This window comes from Dysidea avara, chromosome 2 (assembly GCF_963678975.1).
Source record: "Dysidea avara chromosome 2, odDysAvar1.4, whole genome shotgun sequence".
Taxonomy (NCBI): domain Eukaryota; kingdom Metazoa; phylum Porifera; class Demospongiae; order Dictyoceratida; family Dysideidae; genus Dysidea; species Dysidea avara.
The window spans coordinates 17186802-17213199 of record NC_089273.1 but is presented as its reverse complement, the minus strand read 5'-3'; the positions used below and the strand labels follow the sequence as shown (position 1 = coordinate 17213199).

The 26398-nt window shown below is 37.9% G+C and overlaps 1 protein-coding gene and 2 long non-coding RNA genes across 7 annotated transcripts in view; 1 reads left to right on the top strand and 2 right to left on the bottom strand.

The window, feature by feature from the left end:
- LOC136246766 (uncharacterized) overlaps positions 1-26398 on the top strand; it is a 306647-nt gene that overhangs the window by 202117 nt on the left and 78132 nt on the right. The gene's annotated exons all lie outside the window — the stretch shown is intronic.
- Positions 6344-15992, bottom strand: LOC136246772 (uncharacterized). The gene is made up of 3 exons (XR_010696828.1): positions 15807-15992; positions 6896-6944; positions 6344-6445 (listed from the first exon to the last, which is right to left on the bottom strand). It is a non-coding gene; the product is annotated as an uncharacterized lncRNA (long non-coding RNA).
- On the bottom strand, positions 16434-18490 carry LOC136246773 (uncharacterized). Its single transcript, XR_010696829.1, has 3 exons — positions 18349-18490; positions 16723-16789; positions 16434-16669 (listed from the first exon to the last, which is right to left on the bottom strand). It is a non-coding gene; the product is annotated as an uncharacterized lncRNA (long non-coding RNA).

Sequence of the window (26398 nt, the reverse complement as noted above, 5' to 3'; positions counted from 1 at the left end):
AATATTAGCTTGTAATATAGCATTGTTTAGTTACTGCCTGTAGAACATCAGTCACCCCAACAAGTATGGTGTACCACGTATAGACCTATCATCTGATGAAATGGACACACTACAAAAGGGCTTAGCTACTGACCAACAATCAGTTGCTAATTGAGAGGATGATACGCAAAACGTTTTCCCACCAACACTTCAACATTGTCATCAAAGATTGTCTTTATTATTCATGAATAAACTATCTGGAATTGGGAAGGCAATACACAAACAGGGCTGGAGAGGATGACAAAACATGCAGGCATGACAAGATCAGAGACAAAGTGGACAATAAGCTTGTATCCCAGTGAAATAGTCTCTAAAATGGAAAACACAAAATGTGTTTGTTCAGAACCAAGCAACAAAATGCTCAACTAAGGGAGGATGTAGAGACAGTAGCCAACAAACATTAAAAGCTACCAACATGGAACTATAGGGGAGACAAACAACTAGTAGCATCTCAGACCATACAAGCCCAAACACCACAAGTCATGGAGTGGGTATACACACTCGAATTTCAAAGGCAACAAAAATTAACCACCAACATGTAAGATTTATGACAGATCCTTTTTTCAAGCCAGTGAGGGTTGATATGGTTGATAAAGAATTGATTTCAATTGATCTCAAAGGCTGCTTTACGATATCAAAGTATGGTCCCCCTGAAAATATTATGGAAACACTTAATGTGAAACAGCAATTTGATGTTACTTACAAAGCATATCATGAATTATCCATGATTTACTCATCTCCCGTGCTGGTGTACTATTAACTAGAGTTGCACCGATAATCGGTTGAATTATCGGTAACAACCGATATTAGCTAATTTTACAAGTATCGGTATCGGCTACGAAGCGGAAATAACTTGCCGGTTAACCGAAACCCACAATCAATCGTTAAGTTGACGACAATGAACAGGTGAAAGTAAAGAAGGTGGTGAATGTAGCAGTAAGTGGTTTGTTGTAACTGTTTTGTAACTATTTGAGTTTGTTTGTTTGCACAAATGTGGTTGCAAGGCTATAGTAGGCTGTGTATATTTATCGTCCGCCCACGCAATTAGTTGATCACTCTTCACAAAGGGTCTTTAGTCCCACTAAAACACTGTTTGATTAGCTGTTTTATAACTACTTGGCTTCCTTTTCCATGAAAGGAGATACTAGCAAAACTGTGTAAAACATTGTAAAAGTCGGCCGCCCACGTAATTAATTACATTGATTACATTATCATTACAAATGCAGTTTATACGCATAAACTTTAGGTGATTTTCTGCTCCTCCTCCTCTGTTCTGAAGAAATGAAGAATATCGGTAAATATCGGCATATCGGTTACAGGAATAGGCAAATAATCGGTATCGGCAAATATGAAAAAATGCATATCGGTGCAACTCTACTATTAACAAAGAAGCCAAAAAACAACTTTTTATGTGATGTTTATACTACACCAGGACCATTCTAGGGTTATAGCAGTCACTTCAAGTGTAAAAATTGAAAACTTAATAATACAAAACTAGCCAAACATAAAGAATGAGTTGTGTATATGAATCAGAAATAACTGGTGATGATACCTAGTTGAACTGTTACAGACCAGCAATACTTTAGAGGGCACAAACACTGTCACGAACTGAACTGATTATTATACTTTAATCTAATGATGTACTCTTACATTATGTAACACTACGTATTATATCTATTACGTCATTACTTAGTATTGTATAAATATGTTGATTTGTTATTAAAATTCACTTGAGAGAAAGTTCAGTTAAGAAGTAGTCGATTTCATTGCTACTTGGCTTCTCTTCTCTGCGACACAGTTTATTGGCACAGTGAGCAGGATATTATAATATCACGTTTTGGGCTACTGAGCAAAGATGTCTGGGCCAATTCGTAAGTTACTTGGACCCGCAAAGGCTCGATTACAAGGATATTTGGAGGATGCGGAGATGTTTCTTGTCTTGCCTATTAATGAAGAAGATGTGGAAGACGAGGAGGCGACTATAGAGGAGTATGTAGAATGTATTAATAATAATGTTACTATTCCTGAAAGATGTGACTGCGAGTAGGGCATACTACTGAGCAAATTGAAAGCAGAGTAAAAGGTCATGGAGGAAAAGGAGCATGCACGAGTAGCAGAAGGTACAGAAGGGTACAATGACACAATAATGAATGCTGGTAAGATTATAGCTTGTTTTAAAGGAAAATTAAAACACGTAAAACGTAAATTCAAGCTGAGCCAGCAAAGGGTAATGCTTAACTCACCTGTCCTAAACCCTTCTCCGTTTGACCAGTCTAATGCCCACTCTAATCTCTCATGTCAAAGTGTTTTAGATGGCAGCCTAAGTCAACGCAATAGTGTTAAGGTCAATTTACCTAAAATACAGCTTCCTTGTTTTGATGGGAACATTCAGCAATGACTGAATTTTGGGAAATGTTTACTACATCTGTGGATCAACAAAATTTGTCCAAGATGTCAAAGTTTACTCATCTCAAGGGTGTTTTAAGAGGTGCTGCAGCAGCAGCCATTTCTGGTATAGCGATTACAAATGATAATTATGATTTAGCAGTCATCCTGTTAAAGGAAAGGTTTGGAAGAGTGGATGTTATCATTGAATCCTTGTATATTAAGCTGCAAGGTTTTCCAAGGTCGGTTAATAAATTTACATAAATCCATAAAACACAAGAACAAATAGAAAAGATATTGAGGCAATTAGAACTACAAGGGGAGATTGTTAACAATCAAATAATACTAATCCAACTAGTTTTGTCAAAATTTCCACTTGAAGTGGTTATCAAGCTGAAAGAATCTAAGCCACCCACTGAAAGGTGGAATATGGAGAATCTGAGAAAGGCAATTTTAAAGCACATAAGAGTACAAGAAAATGTTTTTCGTTATATTTATAACACCAAGGGTCAGCTACAAGTACAAGGTGACAACAATAAAGGTTGGGGTATAGGGCAAAGGTCTGTTTATTGTCCCACTAACAAGGAGACAGGTTACCAATCTCAGACCACTACAGCAGAAGTGTTTGCTAGTTTCAGTGGCAAAGGGAATAGTCAGAGGGTAATGCAACCTTGTATATTTTGTGATGGTGACCATTATAATGATCAGTGTGATAGGTATGCCACAGTTGTGGCTAGGAAAAGGAAATTAAATGAAAAGAAACGTTGTTTTATCTGCCTGAAACCTGGTCATGTTTTGAAGAGCGGAGTTGATAATTCTACCCAAGGGAATATTACCTACCTCACCATCCTGTGTTGACCCCTTCGAAGGCTACAACAAAGGTCCGTATAGTTTATGATGGTTCAGCAAAAATGCAGACTGCTTCAAGTAGTTTGAATGACTGTCTACACCATGGTTCTAATGAGAGCCTTAAGGAAAGGGATGGGCTGACAAGTGTTGTACTGGGATAAGTTGATGACACTGCTCTCAGAGGTGTAGGCTATTGTTAACACTAGTCTGTTAACCTATATTTATGAAGAGTTTGAGTCAAGATTTGTTCTCACCCCATCATATTTCTTAGAGGGTAATTACAACAATGTAATTCTCTTTGACACTGAGGATAATTTTGAAGATATTGATTATGTTCCCAATTTGGATTTGACACAAAATTTATTGCAGTACTAGAAAAAGAACCAAAAACAACTTCAATTGTTCTGGAATGGATGGTCCAAAGGCTATTTACTCAGTTTAAGGTTACGGTATAGTCACGGGCAATCATTCAAAATTTTGAATGCCTATCGATACTTTTTGAGAAGCCCATAAAACCAGTCTAGCAGCGTGAAAAGTTTTAAATGAAGATGAAGCCCTTCATATTTAATGTTTTTATGTAGCTACAGTGTAGTTTGAGGCAGGTGGAACACTACAATTTGTTGTAGTAACACAAGTAAGCCAGCCCGTACATCGCTCAGCTCCAGCTATCACTACCATGTTTTTCCACCGCCAAATACAGCAAAAGCTGTAGGCTCTATTGGCTTTTCTGGGGCATAGTGATACTGTATATTAAATTTGTTAGGTCCTGTGGAAGCGTTTTTGGCGTGTTTCTCCCAAGTGACTCGGATACAAGCCTTCAAAGAGCTTGTTTCACCCGAAAAAACTACTAAAAGTTCAATAAAATGTCTATACTACCAGTAACTTAAAAAATCACTTCCACAGGACCTAGATATTTTAGTTGTTTAGCCACTTGTGTTGAAATTATAAGGATTCAGTAATCTGTTAGTCTGGTTTTTGGCGGTCTGTTTTTTATAAAACATCACTGGCTCTATTGTAGACCACACACCCAAGAAGATCACACACACACCCACACACCACCACACACCACCACACACCACAAGAAGACCACACACAAAAACCACACACCACCACCACACACAACCACCACCACAAGAAGACCACACACAAGAAGACCACCACAAGAAGACCACCACAAGAAGAAGAAGACCACCACCACAAGAAGACCACCACAAGAAGACCACCACAACAAGAAGACCACCACCACAAGAAGACCACACACACACCCACACACCACCCAAACAAGCACAATTAGTTGTATTGCTAACACAACACAGTTGTTGAAATTATTTATCCCTGCTTGGTTTAAAGTAGGTTTTGTAATTTGTTCCGCCCATGCATTTTAATCTATTCCGTAACCTTAAGAGAAACCTTACCACTATATAGTACATATGGGTCCACAATTACAAGTACGTAGACAGCCAGAAGTTGGTGAAATTGTAATTTTAAGAGATAATGGATTACCACGCAGGGAATGGAAATTAGCTAAGGTAGTGGAACTGATAAAAGGCAAAGACTCTTGGATTTGTTCAGTGAGGATACAATTGTTTAATAAAACAATCTTGGAGAGCAGTAAACTATTTACATCCTCTAGGAATCAAGTCAGTGATTGGTAATGAGGATGAACCAGCTAAATCCAGTACCGCAAGTACCTCAACACATGAAGGAATCAAGAAAGTAGCCAACAACTAAGTTTTCTGCCATTTTAGATAGTTTTTAAACCATGGTTGACTGTATTAGGTGAGCTCCAAAAGAGAAGGAAGGCAGGGGCCAAGAAGGATATGTCCGTTTATCATAACCAAATGTAACAAGAACATTCTAGCTGCTGACCCATAATCCAAAATTTTAGGTATGCAAATAAATTAAGTGGGTGCACTCGTATTGGCTTGGGTGATTGATCGCCCTGTACAGGCTATCAGCCTAATAAGTGTTACATATTAGCTGTAACATGGGCATTAGGGCTTTGCCTGCTATGTATGCCCTCTGCCCTCAGGCAGTTAGGCATACATATCAGGCCTCATGCCCATGTTATAATTATCACATGTAGTTTGAAGTAGAAACCATACAAAGGAGTCACTTTAAGCCAGTTGTGTTCTTGAAGTAGTTTATTGGGAACCAAATGGCAAGATGGTTAAATGAGGTCAATCATTAAAATAATTCATATACACACAACTAGCTTACTACTACACAAGCTCATAGTAACTACCCTCAGATAGTAACCACATTCACATAGTAGCTGTATACTATTGTGTTGAATGGTATAGTAGCCACAACTATTAACTAGAGATGTACCGATATCCGATATTGATGTAACCAAAAGAAGCCGATAACCGATAATCGATCCGATATTTGCATTAATATTTTAAGCAAACAAAAGTGTACATTTACCTACCCTACAGCAACATGTGCATGTATTCATTGCTATACTCTTCCTGTGGTGGTGTACAGCTTGGGTTTCTATTGAGCAATCCAGACAATTAGGCACCCACAAACATTTTATGTAGATATACTCCCATGAAGCCTTAAACGGATATTTCCGCACTGCTCCGCATTCTAATGACTTGCGAGAAAGCTGGTAGTTACAGCAAGTTTCCGTTATCCTGTGATTCTTCTTTTATTACAAAGGTACTCTATAACTGCTTCATTTGTAAAGACTGTGATAAGCTTTCCAGCAACAAACACTAAAATTGCGTGTATTTATATGGTTTCTCGTAGCGTAGCACTTGTTGCAGAGTGAACAATAAGCCAGAGCATAAAGAATCTATGGCCAGAGCCACATGGATAATGTAGAAAACCAATGCATAATCTGTTTATGTACAAACTATTGCTACTGTATAAATATCGGTAGCGATATCGGTCCTCCTGCTGTTCTGTACCGATACCGATATTGGTAAAAAATGCCATATCGGTGGCCGGTATTGTAGCCGATCCGATTATCGGTACACCTCTACTATTAACTGGGAAATACAGGTACGGTTTTTGTGTTATACTACCATACTATTGTACTAGATTAGTATGTAACAATACTCACATATATGACAGCATTGATATCAATGTTATTGTCCAATATGAGACTTCTGATTTTTGTGGAGTCATTACTCTTAATAGCATCTCTCAGTCTTCCCCTCTCCTCCTACAACAAATATGTACCATTGTTCACACATGTATCACATGACCTTCACCCCACCCACTAATTTCACAAATAATAAACTAGTTTCACAACACCTCTATACCAACCCTACATGTACCTGTATAGTACAATAGGAAATGTATATGGTGTACATGTTGTGATCATTTGTAATTTTGAAACTGGAAAGAGTCCTACACAGGACTACAAGTACATATTGAAGCCTATGATATGTAGGAGTGTTAGTAGTGGAATAGTGAAAATGAAGAATTTGGTAGTTGCTACAGTAAATCATTCTTAACTGACACTACAGTAGGTTGTGTCATAACAATTCTGTACTAGTGTATATTACTGTGACAACTGGACTGTCTGTGGATAATAAAACTTCTTCAAATAATTTCTTCAAACTATTAGACTATCTACAGACATGTACACACAATAAATTATATTACTCACATCAGTTGGTTTCCTTCCTCTCCCACGTTGAGCCATACCAGCACTACTACTATAGTAGTAATAAAACATCTCATAATGTGTGCTCTATACAACATTATAATGTACACACATGTTCAGACCACAACACAATCATTAACAACACAAACTGAATTACTCATACTCAATCATTATTATGACACACATACATACACATCTAATGGTAGGTGTGTGTACACCAGTGGTTCAGGTCACCTGGGTCACATTCAAGTCATCCAGGTCTCACCCACTTTATAGAATATTCAGGTCTGACTCAGATTGGATCACATGTGAAATGTGTTAATTAGTTTGATGATGTGTTAACCCTTTAAGGACCACTGCCGTTATATTATATCCAAGTGTATAGGATGTAAACAAAAGGTTGTAACTCGACAGTAATTAAAGATATGAGCTTGAAATAAAAGTCATTATATTCGCCACCAATTCTGTTGTTCATTTCCATTTTCTGTTTCCAGTTCCATGTATTGTTTCCAATTGTCCCATTCAAGGTCTTCAGGACACACCAGACACTGTCTGTCTGTCTGTCTGTCCAGCCAAATCAAATTAAAATCAATAAACAAACAAATGTGTCAACATAACAAGGGAGTGTCACATATGCTGTAGGTAAGTCTGTTATTGTGGTCAAAGATTGACTGGCCAAAATATCACTTAGACTTGTGACTTGTACCCATACCCTGAGTATTACCTGTTACTTGATGACAACTATTAAGTTTTATGTACTTATCAATCATGAGTCAAACTTGTATCTTTGATCACTGACTTGGTATAAATCTAGCAGGATTGACTTGCAAATTTTATAACATTCACAGATCAATCTACATGGATCATACCAACTGGCTTATACCCAGCTTTTAATAAATAATGAGTAATAGGCCTGGCCATAGTTACAGTGTTATTTTGATTGTGGAAACTATGATCAACCAACGATTTGGTAGAGTTTAAACTGCTACCCAGGGATTGGAGACCGGTTGTTGATGACACCTCTAGGTACCATCACAATCCAGTTTGTTGAAAGTTATTTGAAGCCGTATACAGAATCGCATGTAGTGACATTACAAGATGGTGGTAGTGTTCCCACTTGAGGGTTGAGCTTTGTACAGAGTACAAGGAGATGTACAATGAGTGAGCCAGCACCAAAGTGTGCACAGTTAGACAATGAAGGGACCCTAAGGCACCATAGATCAAGCCAAGGAAGGAGACTGGCAGTGACGCATGGTGATGGTGAAGTTGGCTGAGTCTTCATTGTGGTCCTTCTCTTCTTTGATGGTGGTGAACTTGTCTCTACCTTGACCTCAATTAGTGCAGCTGGAGCTGTTACATGTTGAATCACACGTGTCAATTACATAACCATTATTTTGTATGACGTTCAGCAGATTTTTGTAAATCTTGCCATTTCAAATATGCATGTGTGGATTTTAAAACAGCCATGCGAGCTGTTTGAACAAAGTGATGTATTTCTGGTGAGATGTAAAGTTCTGTTATGATGGTTTTACAACGAAAATCTTCAGCTCTGGATGGCATGAACTCAACCGTGATATTTTAAAAGTACATGTACATATTGAAAATAGCCATTGGGATTGCACACCTAATAAAATTTACTGGTTTTAGTGGAATTCTGCCTATCTACCAACATGGTAAGGCCAAACACGCATGAGAAACCCACTAAAAGTTGGCTTAGCAAACATGATGTCTGTTTATATAGGCCTACAGAAACTAGAACAAAGTCATTATAAACTAAGTTACTCATGCAACATTATTCTCGAAGCAGCTCTCCTTAACTTTACTGAATGGCCCGCTCTAGGGCAACAACTCTTCATACAATTCCCTTGAATTACTGAAGTAATATTCATGTACACAATGTTCCAGACCATTTTTTGTATTTAGACTAATTAGTTTAAGGTGGATTCCCATAGTCTTTGTAACGGGTGAATCCCACAATACATTACGCATTGAGAAAAATACAAAACGGGGTCAGAAACTGTGCCGGGTCCATGTATCTAAAACCATGAAAATAAGGTGGAGTATTCCTTAGAGGCATGTGAGTAATTAGCAGACCGTTTTTGTGGGTACCACTATTAATGTTGTGGGTGCTTCAAAAATACACGAACATCACTGTGTGTTTTTATACCATTTTAAGCAGTTAACATATTGTTGGGGGCATGTCCCCTTCAATATTAATGTATTTATTATCAACCAAATAAATTCAATGCGATGCATATTAAAAACAGCAAGATTACAAAAAAAATCACTGAAAAACCACTGTAAAGCAATTCATTTCAAACGCTGTTACATAATTATGGACTGTTACGGAATTCAGTTCCATGCTCCATCAGCAGCTAATAAGCTCCTGACTAGAGGTACAGAAAACAAGAAAATCCTAGGTAGAACACCAGGCCTTAAATTAACATGTGGTGAGGACAAAATCCACACAAATAGCACAATGTCTGCACATGATGAGTTTTGAGCAGACACACATGTCTTTGCAAAACCAATAGTGGTACCATAAAGCTGATGTGTACATGTTTGTTTGTAGTGCTAACAATAACTGTCACTTGGTTGCTAGGAGATACTACATTTTCCCAACCCAAGGATTTACAGGTAGGTATAAACAGTGGACCTGGGGACCAAGGACCCGGGACCAGGGGACCCACGAAGATACAACTTTTTTGGAATTTTATACAGTTCACAATATTCTATACTTGTACTAGGTACCTCTGCAAGTAGTCTTGCATGGCCAATCCACTTTTACCCTCCTCACGGCGTCTCACATGATGTTTATGTTCTATACCATATGCGTATTTTGTACCATACGCGTATGGTACATACCATATGCGTATACGCGTACGGTACAACCATACGCGTATGGTACGGAAAATCGTACCATCTGAGTATAGGCTATAGTTAACCTGCTTTGTATATAATATCAAGCAGAAGGTTTTTACACTGTCGTACGTATTGACTATGCCGGATGGCACTCTGCTTTCATTTCTTTTTGCAGGGGAAGAGGGAGGGAGTGGGAAGGGGCCCGGCTAGTCTCTTAGCAGTTTCTGTAATTCAGTCAAGATCGAGCTAGCTAGGTATATACCTCTATAGAGCAATCATATTTTGGTCTGATTAGCTATTCTATTCTCTAGAGCTGAGATGTATTTGCCTTTACTGTAATTAAGATATAATTTGCTTTACTGCAATGCAAACCTACACTGTTAAAACTGAGGTGGTCATAGCACACTTAACCAGCAGCACACCCTTTGGGTGCAGGCACACTTTCAGGATATAGTGTGTGAAGTACACAAGACAAGCAGTGTGACTGTATATTGGTGTACATGGCATCCTTTATCATTTAGAGGTAGTAGGACGTATAGAAAAGCATCAATTTTTATGTGCTATAAATAAACTTATTTTGTGCTAAGTCATTACACAGACACACTACAATAAAATGTGTATTCGTGCATAATTATGTGGTATATGCCCTAAATGTGCTGTACATAGCATGCACATGCACCTGTGGTGTATGTGATATGTAGGAGATGATTGTCCACATTTGTCGTGTGTCTGTGCGTGATTTGCACAAAAACACATTTATTGTAGTGACAGTTCAAGTCGATGAACAAAGCCAGTATGTTTGTATCAATAAGGTAACCAATTTGCATCAACCAAGAGTAAAACTCTTGATTAACATTAACTCATAGAATTTCCATTAGATTAATCCAGTGAACAGTAGAGAGATGAAAGATAATCAGTGGGGGCCCATACATATCTTAAGGTAGCTTCAACTGAGCGAAATTAAACCCACAATCAAACTCCAGGCTTGGTGATATAGGTTTATTATACATTTTGAAACAATGTTTCGGATTGGAAAGCAGTAAGTTGCTGACTGACTAATAGTGTTGTGTACTGTTTGTAGATTGTTGACATTCCAGGAATGTTACACCAATTGTGAAACTGCAGATGATGTAATATTTCACAATAATACTATGATGAGTGGTTGACTTTGATAATAAAGCTGTCACATTCTACCCTTCCACTCTTGAATGCACAAGTGCTTTTTTTTCTCCACAGTAGAAATGCTATATATTACTTTGAAAGTACACAAGCTGGTATACTATAGTAATGTATGTTCTTTAGAATTGTCAAGTTAATTATCTAGCTGTTGCATAGCAACCATATACACTGAAAGCGCATTGTAAACTTTAATTTCTTCTTCCACGCAGTACATTGTGGCTGCAATTGCTACACATATATTACTTCCTATTGGATTCATGATCCATTGTTTAATTGATATAATGAAAATTCAAAAATCAGGCCATTATTACATAATGCTACTCCTCCTTCATACCTGTAATAGAGTTTATGATGTAATGTAATGATGTGACATGATGTAATAATTCATTATGCATATACTTGTAATATTAATATTGTGTGCTGTAGTTGTAAGAGTTATAGTTGTTATTGTGTACTTTCAATTATTGATGAATAATATTATATACAGTGGTCTGTTCTGCTTATAAAAGATTTGCCCAAGAGCCTACACTTCCCTACAATTATAGAACAATACCCACAATATGTGATAGCAGCCATATTAATTAATTTGCATCCATTGGAAAATATAGTCAATTTTTTACAGTCACATATATGTATATTATTTCATTAAATATTTTATTCTATTGTTGTTACATAATCTATTGTTTAGCTTTAATTTGTTAGTACACTATAGCTTCCACTTAAAAATGGATATTTATGCCTGATGGCACACACTAAAGGAGTGTTGAGCAGACAATTTTAATCAGATGAGCTCGAGAAGTACAATGTAATGATTGCTCAAACAGAGGAAGATCTGGAGAATTCTGATACAATAACATCGAGGGAGGTAGCAAAGAGATTTTACTGTAGAGAAAGCAATATTCCAGTTTGCAAATTAATGTAAATCTAGCTGTAGCGTAGCATTATTAGCATAATTAATTGCATGTGCAACAAATTCTTTTTAAACTGAATCTTTGCTATTGAATGAGGCATGCACATTGCCTACTGAGGAAAACATAACATGGCAGAGATTTTATGGTGAGTTTATGAGATCTAATGAATATTTCAGTAACGAATGTATGTATATATATATTATCTGGCATTGTTTAATTGTTAAGTGTGTTGTAACCACTCACTACTTACTGTGGATGGGACAATGTGTTTAGCTACTCTTATCTGAATGTATAGCTATACTCTTTAAAGTTAACAACATCCACGTTAATTTGTGCTGCATGTAGGTCCAGTGTGATGAATGTGAGTGGTGATACTACTTACAGTATGTACAAACAAGAAAAGTACGCAGACATAAATTGGATCCTCAAAAGAAGAAGAGTGTATATAATAGATAAAGATGCAAAGACAGTGAGGGGCCATGTTGCACAACTGATAACACTTACAAAGTTCATTTGTCAAGTTGTTAGCTTTGCACAAGCAGTGCAAAGCTAGAAATGCATGCTTGTAAAGATAGCCCATTGTAGCTAGGTGATGGCAAGGCTAGAAGACACTGAGAAAAGGCATAATACGCATATGGTACGTACCATACGCGTATGCCTATACCGTACGCGTATGGTACGGAAAATCGTACCGTACGCGTATGGTATGTACCATACGCGTATGGTACATACCATACGCGTACGGTACAAAATACGCATATGGTATAGAACATTTATACCACTTAGATATTATAAGCGCCTCTGATATGGTGTCTGAAGCCGACTGCATTTATAGGCCACTTGTGAGACCACTTGCCCACTGCACAATAAGCATACTAGTCTATTATGTTGCCTAGCTACTAAAGTTTAGAAATAATGTGAAAATGCACTATGCACTATTTTGTATGAGGTACCATTGTAGAGTTCACTCCCGGGATGAAACTTGCCAGCTACAAGGCTTAGCTAGTAATTGTAATTTCCCTGGAATAATTGTTTACACAATGCTAGGTGACATAATAGACTAGTATGCTCATTGTGCAGCTGGAGAGTAGCCAATAAATGCTGTCAGTTTTAGACACTTTTTCAGAGGTCCTTATAATTAATTTCTAGCTAATTGGTATAAACATTGTGTGAGACATTGTGACAAGGAAAAGTGGATTAGCCATATGAGAGTACATGTAGAGGTGACTAGCACAAGTACAGACATTGTGAAGTACCAAAAATAGTTGGATCTTTGTGGGTCCCCAGATCCCCTGGTCCTTGGTCCCCTGGTCCACTGTTTATACCTACCCAGGATTTACCAATACCACCTCCCCTTTGTACTGCTATCACCAGCAGCTGTAATGACCACAGCTTGGTGATATGTTGCAGCATAGATAATATATGTCATATGGATTAATTGGAAACTCCCGTAATATTTACATAGTGATGTCATGGGCCATCCTCGTTTTGCTGTGCGTAAACTTTATGGCCTCAACAGTTGGAAGATTTCACTGAAATTGTAACCAGCAAATTAGTGTTTGTTGTTTACAGCTGAGTTAGTTACCATCTACACTAATTAAAGGTTGGACTGGGTAAGGACACTGGAGAGTAGTAAACAACAGCGTAAGAAAATTCAGGTTCAAAGGTGAAATATGGTGGATCGAAACGATTGCACAAATTTCCTGAAAAAACATATAAAGTGCAGCATTGTTTCTTTGCTGCTGTTTCCATCACTTGTAGCAGGTAGAGTGTAGTAGGCTAGCTAGATATTCACTGCCAGTGTTGGGCAAATTACTTTGTAAAAGTAACTAGTTACATATTACATGAAACTGAACTATTTAGTTACAGTTATTAATACCATACCTGTTTCACTGCCCATACAAAAGTCTCAATAGTAGCAGTGAAATTTATCCCGTATTTCACTGACAGCAGTGAAAAAGTTGTAATTGCAATTTCATTGGCTAGAATTTATGTTAACAATGTAGCGCCAATTAGTGTAGCGCCAATTAGTGTAACGCCTATTATATGCACGAGTATGGTATTAACTGGGAATAGCATGGGTAGCAGTGAAATTTGGGATAAATACCACGAGTGTTTGGGGATAAATTTCACGAGGCGAAGCCGAGTGAAATTTACCATTTCCAATACAACACTCATGGTATTTATCCCAAATTTCACTGCTACCCATGCTATTACTAGTACATATTACTCATAAAATAAAGTAACTATAATAATATTACATATTATTACACAGCCTTAAGCTGTCACATGTGAAACTATCACTTTATCACATGACATGATTGCGTTGTTGGACAATGTACAAATCTTGGTTATAAGTAAGAAGCTGGTGAGTAAACTTCATTCAGTAGGCGTCGTTACTTCGTTGTGGCTAGGCATTACTCAGAGGATAACTAATGAGATTAGTAACTTCGTTACTTGTAGTAATAATATTACATAATATTAGATTCGTTACAGTAACTATATTACTTAGGTAACGCGTTACATTTGTAAGTAAAGTAACTTGAGTTATATTACCCATTTTTATAGCATATTTCATTATATTTCTTAGTTACCACAAAAATCATAATATTACATAACGCATTACTTATGTAACGCATTACTCTCCAACACTGTGAATCACTGCTTTGCTGTATATTTCCACTGTTTCGACAAAACTTCCCAATATCCACAGACAAGCTGTGTTCTTGTTCAGTACACAACGCAACACAATAAACAATGTAAAGGAATATCCACACCATCAAACTGGCCTTCAAACAAGCCAGAGAAAGCTAAACAGCAACTCAGTACATTTCCTAATGCATCAGCACACCATAACTAGGATAGGAAAATAATTAACAGACATTTCCTATCCATTAGGAACACATACATTATCTATGGTTACAGCTATATATGTGGTTGTATTAACTTCAAACTTTCAATGGAAACTCCCTATTCCAATTCCAGCAGTGTAAAGTGTTCCTCTAGCTCATGTCTGTACAATTTGACTCTATGTCTGTACATTTGTGAATATGTAAGGACATTTGTCCTCGGCACCTTAAAAATTAAATGAAGGTCTGGAACACAAACCTCCAAAACACACCTTTGTGATGAAGGCAACTCACTGTGATTACGTATGCTTGTTGCCATTTGAGACATAGAGTTAACAGAAGTTTGAGAGCGACCAAAGGAGAAATTGTCCTTAGTGTCTCTGCCCATGGATATACTAACCTCATCTATACTCTACCTGGCAAGGGGGTGTCACTCCAATAGACACCGTAGTACAATCTGCGACCACAGTCGAAATCGATTTTTGATTTTGACCGTTGATTTTCACTGAAAATTTGTTTTGACTATTGATTAATTTTCACTGTATTATTGTGCACTACTTACTCGTGAAGCTTTGACCGTGCTGGGAAACTTGACCGTGCTGGGAAAACTTGACCATTGTTCTTTGTGAAAAATTGGCCTTGTTCATTGACCTTTAGTTTTACTTTTGACCGCGGTCGCAGGTCGCAGTACCTATTGGAGTGACACCCCCTTGCCTGCAGTTCTAAGGCAACGTTGACAGCGATAGTTCCCAAAAGAAAGGAATTTCACCTTCGCTGTAGCGCTTATTAATGGCCGCTTATTAATTCCTACTGTACAAATACAATAATTAATATCACCCATTTACAATACAGCCAAACAGCTTAAGAAAACTGAAAGCGAGCGATTAAAAGCCGAGTTAAAATCAGTGGTTGGGTTTGGTTGGCCTGGCCGAGCGCGGAAGAATATAACGCCCTTCCCGCCTACAAATATTTCAGTTGAGTGGAGGACAAAGTGACCTCTCACTAATAATTTTTTCTATTGTTCCTGAGCAATGACATTTCCCCCGAAGGGGTGGGGCACGATATTGATTTGTTCATTGCCACAAATACCACACAAATACAACAAACACTTACCGTGTATACTGAAATAGAACACTTGAGTGGAGATCGCAAGGTAGTCTTTTCCGCCTAATTCACGCCCTTTATTTCACGTGATCAGTAATTGAATATTATAATATCACAAGAGTGTGCGAGAGACAAATGATATACACACGGGAATGGCGTGGACTTCGCTTCGCTGCTACAAAGTATCAGACAGTAATGTTACTAGGCGCAAGCTGTGAATTTGCGCAGTTTATAAATTGCGCTGCGCATTTTGTGAATTCATAATTTGCGCAACAATTTATAAATTGCTGCGCATTTTGTGAATTGCCATAATATTGCTCGAAAGCTGCGCATTTTATGAACTCCTAGATTCAGCGTACCGTTGTTGTCACGTTCTGCATGTCGTAGCTGTCTTCCTCTTCCATGACTAATAGGAATGGAGCATTGGAGGCTCAAAGCCATGCAATACAAGTCAATACACCAAACTAAAGTTGTATAGAAATGCTGCTGCACAAGTGCAAGTATGGGTGCACAACTGTATTGTAGCAACTTGCTATTGTCAATAAAGGTCCCCCTGGGCAAACTAGCTGATTTCCCAGCACCTAATGTTAAGATTGTCAGTATTCTCTCTCATTCTCATAGCCTGTAGCTATGACTTGCGCAGCTGCTATTATATACACAAACAAAAATTGTTGCACAAATGTTTTGATTGACATCAGGCATACAGCTATATGTTATCCAATATACAATCTCCAGTATATCGAAGTTACAACAGCTCCATATCTTGATATATACATGATCAAAACCATCGTCATCTTCTCTTGCTGTAACTGTATGCCTTCTCAAAAACCGCACATGATATCCCAATGTACAAGCAATTTGTTACACCTTACCTATATGGAGATAGCACATTTTTCAAATACATTATTGTGGATAAAAATCTCACCAAGTGAGCTGTATCAATTTCTGAAAACCAATCATCTTGCAAGAATGGCATTAGTCATCCAATGGTTCTATAAACAAATAAACATTAATTTTAACTGTTAAATGGTCCGCATAAAAATCAAATTTTGTTAATATATTTGTGTGTCACGTTATATAAAGGTTTAAACAAGTCAGTCGGAAATTTCAGGCCAGCTGCAGGTGATTAGTTCAATTATAATCAAAGCAATTTAGCAGCTGCAATTATTTTAACTTGTTATATCTCATTGATTAAAGGCTTTACTGTTGCTGTTTTTTCACTTTTGTAGATTTTGAGACATTTCTGCTTAAAGGAGTTGTCACAGACTGTCTATGCTGCGTATAGTGTATTCATGATAGGTATACTGGAACAATAGAACTTTAGTATGCATACAGAACTTCTTTAATAAAATCATTTTAAAGCTCTGTATTAATTCTAAGGAGTGATTTATAGTTAAATTAAAGCCTTGCTGTGCATTACTAGTCAGACCTAGCCAGATGGAGTCCATGCCAAATCAAAGTAATAATCTTGCTCAGAATCACTTTCATATTTAACCTCCAACTTTGTCATCGTTTTGACAAGTACTGGTTTATGTTAGAAGTGCTTACTATGACTTGTTGGAATCGCTCAAGAATAAGCTAAAAGAATCTAGCTGCAAATCTGGGATAATCCAAACATGTCACGATATATGAATGAATCTATTAGAATGCCCACTGGAAATGTATTTGTTCCTTTATTGTGAAAATGACAAGTGGAGTTTTCGTGTACTGAGCTTCATTTCGTACCATCCTGTTTGCCAAGAGTTGTTCTTTCTCATGGTACTTGCGAATCTGAAATTCGTCTTTTGAGTGAAAAGATATGCGAGTACAAAGTGTCAGTACAATAGAAACTATGCAACTTATAGTGAACAAATCAGTGAAGCTGGGCCAAATCTCTGCAAACTTCTTGATATGCTGCAGGCCAGGATTGGAAGCCCTGCATGATAGTAATCTGCATGGATACACGTATAACACTACACCATATAATATAATGGCAACGCTTAATTATGTTAAGCAGCTCCGAAAAAGCTTTTTAACATCAGCCAGAAAGGTATTCCACAGATGAGTGGGTTTCTATTGAAAAGTTTTGCGTGATGGCTAGATGACATCACATACTGTAGGATTAGCAAAACATACTGTAGTTCTGGTATGAAAATTATCTGGCTACCAAACAGAATTGAAAGGAAAAGTGAAATTTCCCTGGTAGAATGGTATGATGATGGAACATGGTACACACAGTAAGTTAAGGAACAGGAAACTTTAACCACTGTAAATGAGTTTAACGAGTATAATATTCCAAAATGTGACATGGTATATTTGTGTGAGCAACAACAAACACTAACCTGGTTCTAAAATGAACAACCTGATTTGTAACCAATATTAAAGGGGGTTCCATATTAGTAAAGCATAGTTCAAGTGAGATGACACAACCGAATTCAAGTGATTGTTATGGCTATACTTTCATACCTTTTCAGTTAGCCTACATGCACTACTTTCAGTAGAGTGCACACACCATGTCTAAACTTATTACTTTCTTTACGGTTTAGTCCCACACAGAAATTGAGTTGCTTACTGTCGGGTCTATAGAGCAAACTTCTGGCTAACTTTTCATCCAGCCATTCAGTTAAAATCATAGTGCCTTTTTCCGAGCTCAGTTTGCCTTGTGTGTTTTGGACCGCCAACATGATCCCACCAACGTTGAAACCCGGTCACTACTGCTGACCCGGATGACCCACTGACCCGGATGTGACCCGGATTAATTAAAGCCGAGACGTGTTTCAGCTAGTCTCGAGCGAGCGAACGAGTCTACATTTTGAGCGTTCGACTCGTGTTGAGTAAATATTGTAACTTCAGCCTAGCTGTAGGTTGAAGACCAAAAAAAAAAGAAAAAAAAAGGTCTTCACCTACTGACAATAGATACCCTCAGTTTCGTGCTACATACTACACTTACTAACAAATGGGCGTGGCTGAGCGTATGTTGGTAATGCGATAAGTGGGCGTGGCTCACGAAAGAGCTACGCGATACCGTTTATAAGTTTCCACGTCGTCAAACGAACAATTTCGTTTCTCACGTGATCCAATCCGGGTCAGACCCGGATAAATTGTAAACCGGGTCAGACCCGGATAAATTGTAAACCGGGTCAGACCCGGATGTCCCAACCCGGATGTCCCGACCCGGATGTCCCGACCCGGTTTCAACGCTGGATCCCACTTATTAAAGTCTTCAACCTGAACTTTCTGTAACCTTCCGGCATAACTCTTTCTCACTTCAGACTGACCTCACTACTGGCTACTGCCATGAGACCTCATTCGTCCTGCTTCTCATCGGACGGAACCTGGGAAGGAACTCATCGTCACACCTCACATCATGTCTCGAAGAAGACTCGTGGTCTAAAAAGTGAGCACTAAAACAAAAACAGGCGAGTATACTATTGCAGTTTCTCGCCCTTGGGATGTCAGCCACGTACGACACCCGCCAGCCAGCACCTGCGCAATTTATAAATTGTTGCGCAAATTATGAATTCACAAAGTGCGCAGCGCAATTCATAAACTGCGCAAATTCACAGATTGCGCCTAACAGTAACCTGCGATAGCAACTTGTAACAGTCTTTATGATTTAGATACATGCAGAAGTATTAGCAAAAACTCGAAGCCGGTAAAAACACTCCACGAAATATTCCATTACTCTTTATTCTTCCACTATTCTCCGGCTATTCTTGCATACTGTACGTGCTCAGTAATATCCACCAGAGTGCCACCTTGTAACAGTCAGCTCACAAGTCAATGTGCTATCTAGCTGGCACAAATCTTTAAAAAGGAAGGACAAGCTTAAGCATGCTATTCGCTATGCAGCTTTTCAGTATGGTTGTGCTAGGCAAATAATGGCTTTCCGGGGGAAAAGCTGCCAATTTTATATCAGTACTGAAATAATGCAGGGGCGGATCCGGGGGGGGGGGGTTCAAAAGGTTCCATGGAACCCCCCTTTTGAAAGAGCCTCTTTTACTTGAGATATTCTAATAGAGCAATCAAATCAAGATCATGCAATCATAGTAGTCTTTTGAGGAGCAGTGCAGCAAGTTACTGTATGTATCTATACTGAGTTATAAATAATGAAATATAGTTGGTGAGGGCATCTATGGTAATGGGAAGCTATTGTCAGCAGCTGATGACCTTTTTTGGGGGGTCTTCAACTTACAGCTAGGCTGAAGTTGCAATTCAAAAGTGGTAACCCCCCTTTTTAAAAGCCCCTGCAATGGACTGCCCACCTGCATGCAAATATGCCTGAGTCCAGGATGGGAAATGGAGGATTTATTTGGAGTGGCCTAAATGCCAAGAGAAATCTTGACTCAGTTATTTAGTATAGCTATGTACCAGTGATATTAATGCTGTCTTAGTTGGCTGCTGGACAAGCCAGTCTAGTCCTTACAGATGTAGGCCAGTGTTGTAATTGAACTGAGGATGGAGGATGATTGGCCAATGGAGATTTAAAGTATAATATATGGATAAACTATGCATATCTATAATGTTCTTCATCATGCATGGCAACAAATGAAGTGGTCTACTCATGATCACTACTGTAGGTAGTTTCTGGGCCAGTGTTGAAACCATTTTGGGTCACCCGGGATAACCGGATCACATTTTGTCTGGGTCACCTGCTTTACATAGAATACCCAGGGTTGGATCAATTGTGAAAATGAGATCAATGGTGTGAAGTGTATTAGTACATTATGGTCCTTCTGGAAGCCCTCAGCCACACCCACTTATCAACATTATGTGTAGCTGTCTCAGACTCTGTACCCACACCCATGCATTTATCAGCATGCGTATTGTCTGTAGATATTAGGTAAGCACGAATCCATATAATTATGCAGGCTTATTTGAAGCCATGCCCACTATTTTGATATTCAATAGTCTTGTAGCAGGTCATCCTCTTTTGTGAGTCATGCCAATGCACTTATCAACACACTCTAAAAAATAAATTGTGTTTTGCATACAAAGAGTGTGTGTGCCCTGTGACACCAAAGTGTGCTGTTTTGGTGTCACGGGGCACACTTTATTATTTTTAAAGTGCAATGCATGATTATATCCTTGGAGCCACACTAATTTATCAGTACATGTGTTATGCACCTGTCAAAGTCAAATGGTTTAGCAGCCCGGCAGGTCAGCGGTAGCAGCTAGGTCAGAGCATGTGAGGCATACCAGTAATGTTGGCTTCAATGGGATGTAACTTGTATGATAATACAAGCTGATGAACTCTGCTTTTTATTAGAATTTTCAAATGGGAGTATACACTGTAGCTATGTAAATCAACTAAGCTAATAGAATGTTAATTATTTATTAATTTAAGCTGCAAATATTTATAACATGACATCATTGGTTTTGTTGTTTTCTTGTGCTTGTGGTATACAAAGCCTATTTTTATTAATTTTACTAATAGATGTAAAATGTGACGATACCAATGATGTTTGTCATCATCCCAGCATATTTAGTTGTGTCAGAAAAAGCAGTACTATTGGTACAACATTATGCTCATTGTGATGTAACATATTGTGTGAAAATGGGTTGTTAATTTAATTAGTTACTGGCTGGACAATTACTTTGATCCCATGTGACTAGCTACTGATACTTTCTGCTAGTGGAGTAATCAATGCAATTATTAAGCTCTGAATGGGTCTTGATATAATAGTGCGAGCCTATAGGTCTCAATATAATAGTGCGAGCCTATAGTTGAAGCATTGAGTAAAATACTTGCATATTTGTAAAACAAAATTCATAATTTTTTTCACACTTTGTCTTCATGAAAAAATAGTCATCATATCATGCACAGGGGTATATTTAAGGGTTTCCTGGGGTTCCAGAAACCCCCTCTGAAATTTTGTTTTACCTTGTGGTCTAGCAGCAGGAACATCAGGCTTATCTTAGTTTGGCAGCACAAATAAATGGGGGGCAGTAATAGGAAACTTACATTGACCCCTCAAAGGTGGATTGGAAATCAATTGTGTTACACACAGTTGAAAAACTTTTACAAAGATGGAGATACTCTAATAGAGCAGTCAAACTACTATGATAGAACATTGATAACGGAATACAATTTTAATGCGGGTAATCTAGGTATTAAAAAATAATGTAAGACTATATGGTAACTTGAATTTTATGGAGTAATTTATCAATATTTTAAGTTTTTCATTTCAATGGGATAAGTTGAATAATTATGTATGTATTTTGATCACTAAAACCATAGTTGACATTTGATACTTAAAAGGGAACTAAGCATATATTGAATTAGTCAATGAAATCACAAATCTGTATGTTCAAAACCTATCAGCGGCTAGGGTTGCACCCCAGACCCTCTGCACTTATACTCATTACGAAATCTTGAAACATCCTTGGAAAGATCCCAGATATGCCCCTGATACACATGAATGTACAGGCACAAGCCTTTATCCTTTTAACTACAATTATTTGTAGGACTGGAGATGATAGGGTGTTTAGATGTATAATGGTCCAGAATGACCACTGTGGGAGAAAAGTGGTGCTTATATCTCTCAGTTATTAAATTTGTCAAGTCTAACATTATCTGCCAGCTCTAAGGGATTTTGTATTTCACTAGTCCCATACATATACCATAATCATCTTCCCTGATCAGCAGCCATGCAAATCAATTTCTCACAGCCTTGTTATGTATTATATTTTGAGATTGGTATGTGATAATCATTGTTAATCCTATCATCTCCTTTCTATTATCTCCTATACATGTATGTACCATGTGAATATAGAGAATGCACAATGCATGTTATTGCCAAATGGGATTGAGGTATGATGAAGCTGTTATAAGTCGCCACATTGTTGATATGGGCCAACTGGTGTAGTACGACTTTAAATGTAGCAAATCCAGAAGTGTAATGTATTGTTTGGTTTGGTCCTGTTGTATCAGTGTGTCCCAGCTCTGGCCTTATCAATGAGGTGGTCACATAAGTAGCTAGTACTATAAAACCAAACTATACATAAACTGCATGCTTGTAAGTAACACAGGCAGTAAGCCAAAGTACTGTAACACTGTGACTACAATAAATACTTTGTTTACATTGTAGCTAAGTATTTCATACTTTAACATCAAGTTTATTCTTCACATACTACATCTGCACTGTATATATGAATGTGATAAACATGTATGGGTAGGTAGTAGTAGTGGTACTGTAGGTGTAAACAGTGGACCTAGGATATGGAAATCAAACCTTTCTTGGGTTTTTATGCACTTCACAATGTGTAGTCATTCTGTACTGTACTAGATACTTTTGTAAGTCAATTTAAGGTGTCTACATTTCCCTATCCTGGTATTTGCACAATACAAATTATCAGTTATGCATTAAGCACCTACATAGTCTAAAGAAGGGTTGGGACTGCTTAGCACAGGCTACTCATTCTCCACCCACATGAGGATACCATATTAATGAACCCTAGCAACGCTTTGCTTTTGTGTGCCAAATGACACTTGTAGTGTGTTTGCTAAGTTAATTGTGTAACCTATACAGTGATTGCTTCACTGAAGCTACGTACTTCCTTGGAATAATTGCTTACACAAGACAATTGCAAATTAAAGTTATGCAGCTATGGACTACACTATTAGAATTGAGTATCCATAACTTTGTTGTGCATAAATAGAAAAGTCCCATTTTGGAATTTTTTTGCAGTTTGGGACACTTTTCATACTTAATTTGATTACTTCAGTCAAAAATGGCTGCCAACTTTTGTTTTAACATTGTAGCATGCATGACTAATATCACACCACATGCATGATCAATTTATATTTTGCATGTGTACTAAGTGAGTATAACTTAGTAAATTTGAAAGTGGAAGTATTAATGGCAGCAGTAATGAGCATTATTACAATAAGATCAAATAAGTGAGTAGAAGGCCAGCAAGAAGTAGAAAATAAAAAAGGAGAAGAAGTAAGGTTCATGTTCATAACCTATAGGCAGCTACAACAACCAATAATGACAAGCTTCTACACTACAGGTACAAAGATTAGTTAGCAGTAAACAGTAACTGCCAATTATAACAATAACAATCAGCTGCCAGCAGGAGCAAGCTATTAATAGAAGCACCAGCTATCTGCAAGCAGCAGTAGCCTGCTAAAGTAGCTCACAGCAAGAGCAGCAGCAAGCTTTAATAGCATAAAAACTGTCACAGCAGCAGAGACACCAAGTGTGGCATTGTAGACTTGTAGGGACAATAATCTTGTTCATGAATGAATAAACTTATTTACTTGTACTTGATGCTTACTTTGTAGTTCTAGGATATTCTCTAAGTAGCTAATTTACTAAAGCTAAATTCACACTAATGAGTTTATAATTTACACTCTGAAAGTATTAGACAGCACACATTTATATAGCCATACTAAGATATTGTCAGCATTATTGTAATGCACAATGTTTTTTGTTTTTTTTCTGGAGGTTCTGTTGTAGCTGAGTTAGTGGTACATATCCTCCTCCTGTGGTGAATAAGTGTCAATGTCAATACAGTCAGATGAGCACGTGGTATCAGGTGTGGCTATAATCTTTGATGTTACTCTTCTATGATGTAGTTGGTCTGTGTGACATTTCATGGTCCTACCATTATTATTGCAATACTAAAGTCACTGGACAGAATATGCCAGGTATCAACTTTTATGGTCCATTGTATTCTCTGAAAAATACAGTAGTACGTGGAAACATGGGTTGTGATCTGGAGTGCTCTGCATATTTAGATGTCAATAATTATTGTTGTTTTGTGTTTAGTATCATATAATCGTTGTTCTGGCCATCCATGACAAACAAACAGTGACTTTAGGACTTCAACTGTCTTCTCAGTGGTATATATAGTGATTGACATCACTTCTATACTTCTGACCACTTCAAGTGGAAATCTACAACAATGAAATACATGTGACCCAAGTATGTATGGCTCTGCAAAATAAACATGCAGACCATATCCAAGAGTGTTATTTAGAGATGTAGCTGGATTAGCTGGTGTGAGTTAATAATACTCACCCAACTCTTTAATTGCTTTGTCTAGTCCAGTCCACCAAATTATATAACATTGTGCAATTGCCTTCGTTCTGGTGATTCTAGGGTGGTTGGCATGAAGAGATTTCAATACTTGTGAATGAACTGTCTGTTAAACAATCACACTCTTACCCCATGTCCATACACATCATACAACCATTCTCTACACCAAGTTCATTCTCACATTGGTGCTTTGTTGGGCCATCCCTCTTGCATATTATGGTAGACTTCACTAAGTATGGTATCACATCTAGCAGCTTTCTGAATGTCTCCAAAAGTTACAGAGATTACGACTCCCACTCCATAGAAGTATCAACTACTAAGACGATTGGTAATTAGGGGTTATAATGAGTAATGTTACTACACAAGCTAAAGTTAGCTGATTCTTCATTCCAAAAAGGTTTGGAACTCTCAGTTGACCAACTCTATTTCTTGTTGATTGTAAAAGAGTGTTCAAAGGGTGTAAAAGTGTCAAAAAAATTTCCATGATAGTTAATCAAGCCTAAAACTAATCTAAGTTAGGGTCCGCAACGCGAAAAATCGATATCCTCCAATCAACTATCTAACTATTGTCATGTGTTAGGCTAAGTGTAACTTGAATAACACCAGCGTGGCAGCCAAGTTTGTCACTTTCTTCTGGTAGAAAACGATACAAATGTCTTAAAATCACGTGATTTTTCGTTCCAGCAGTTCGTAGGGTTCTTCGTATGCCACGATATTCACTCTCAACATTGTTCAAGTAGTCTATCATCAACTCAAAGTATTGGTAGTTTGATTTTATTGGTCAGTTTCCGGTGGCAGCACGATCTGTGCAGCTTTTTGGCGACAGACAAAATGTTTCTTGCTCTGGAACACAGGACAAGCAGAGCAGCAACTGCGCCGTGGGTCAGCAATGACCAGTACTAGGTAAAGTACCTGCATGCAGAGTATGGTTATAATTGAAGCTTGTTAGCCATCTGGCTGAGCCATCTATATGCTGAAATTCGACCAAAATGACGCGATTTTGCAAACAAATACCAGAATGGTTGATACATCAGTGAGACGGTCTCCAACAGCAAGGATACGAAGCTTATAAACACCTAACAATACGGCTATCTCGCCCAGTAAATGCATAAAGCAATCCAATGCATGAAATAGGCACTCACGTGATCGAAATTTAAATCGCTAAAATACCAATGAAATCACTTTCATTTCTGAATAGGAACCATGCAGTGTGCTCCTTTTGTAAATATTTGTGTTAATTGTTCACTCAGGCGTGGTCTGGGCAGTGCGGGTGTGTTTTATGCTGTGATGGCATCATAGGGAGAGTCTCAGGCTGCTGGGCTAATCGAGATGTTGAACCTAATGCACAAAAACTGATTGTCACTTGATTCCAAGTGATTTTAATGTCATTGGAATAGATTATGATTGTATTTTCTGAGATTTGAATATCGATCACGTGAGTGCCTATTTCATGCATTGGATTGCTCTTTGCGTTTACTGGGCGAGATAGCCGTATTGTTAGGCGTTTATAAGCTTCGTATCCTTGCTGTTGGAGACTGTCTCACTGATGTATCAACCATTCTGGTATTTGTTTGC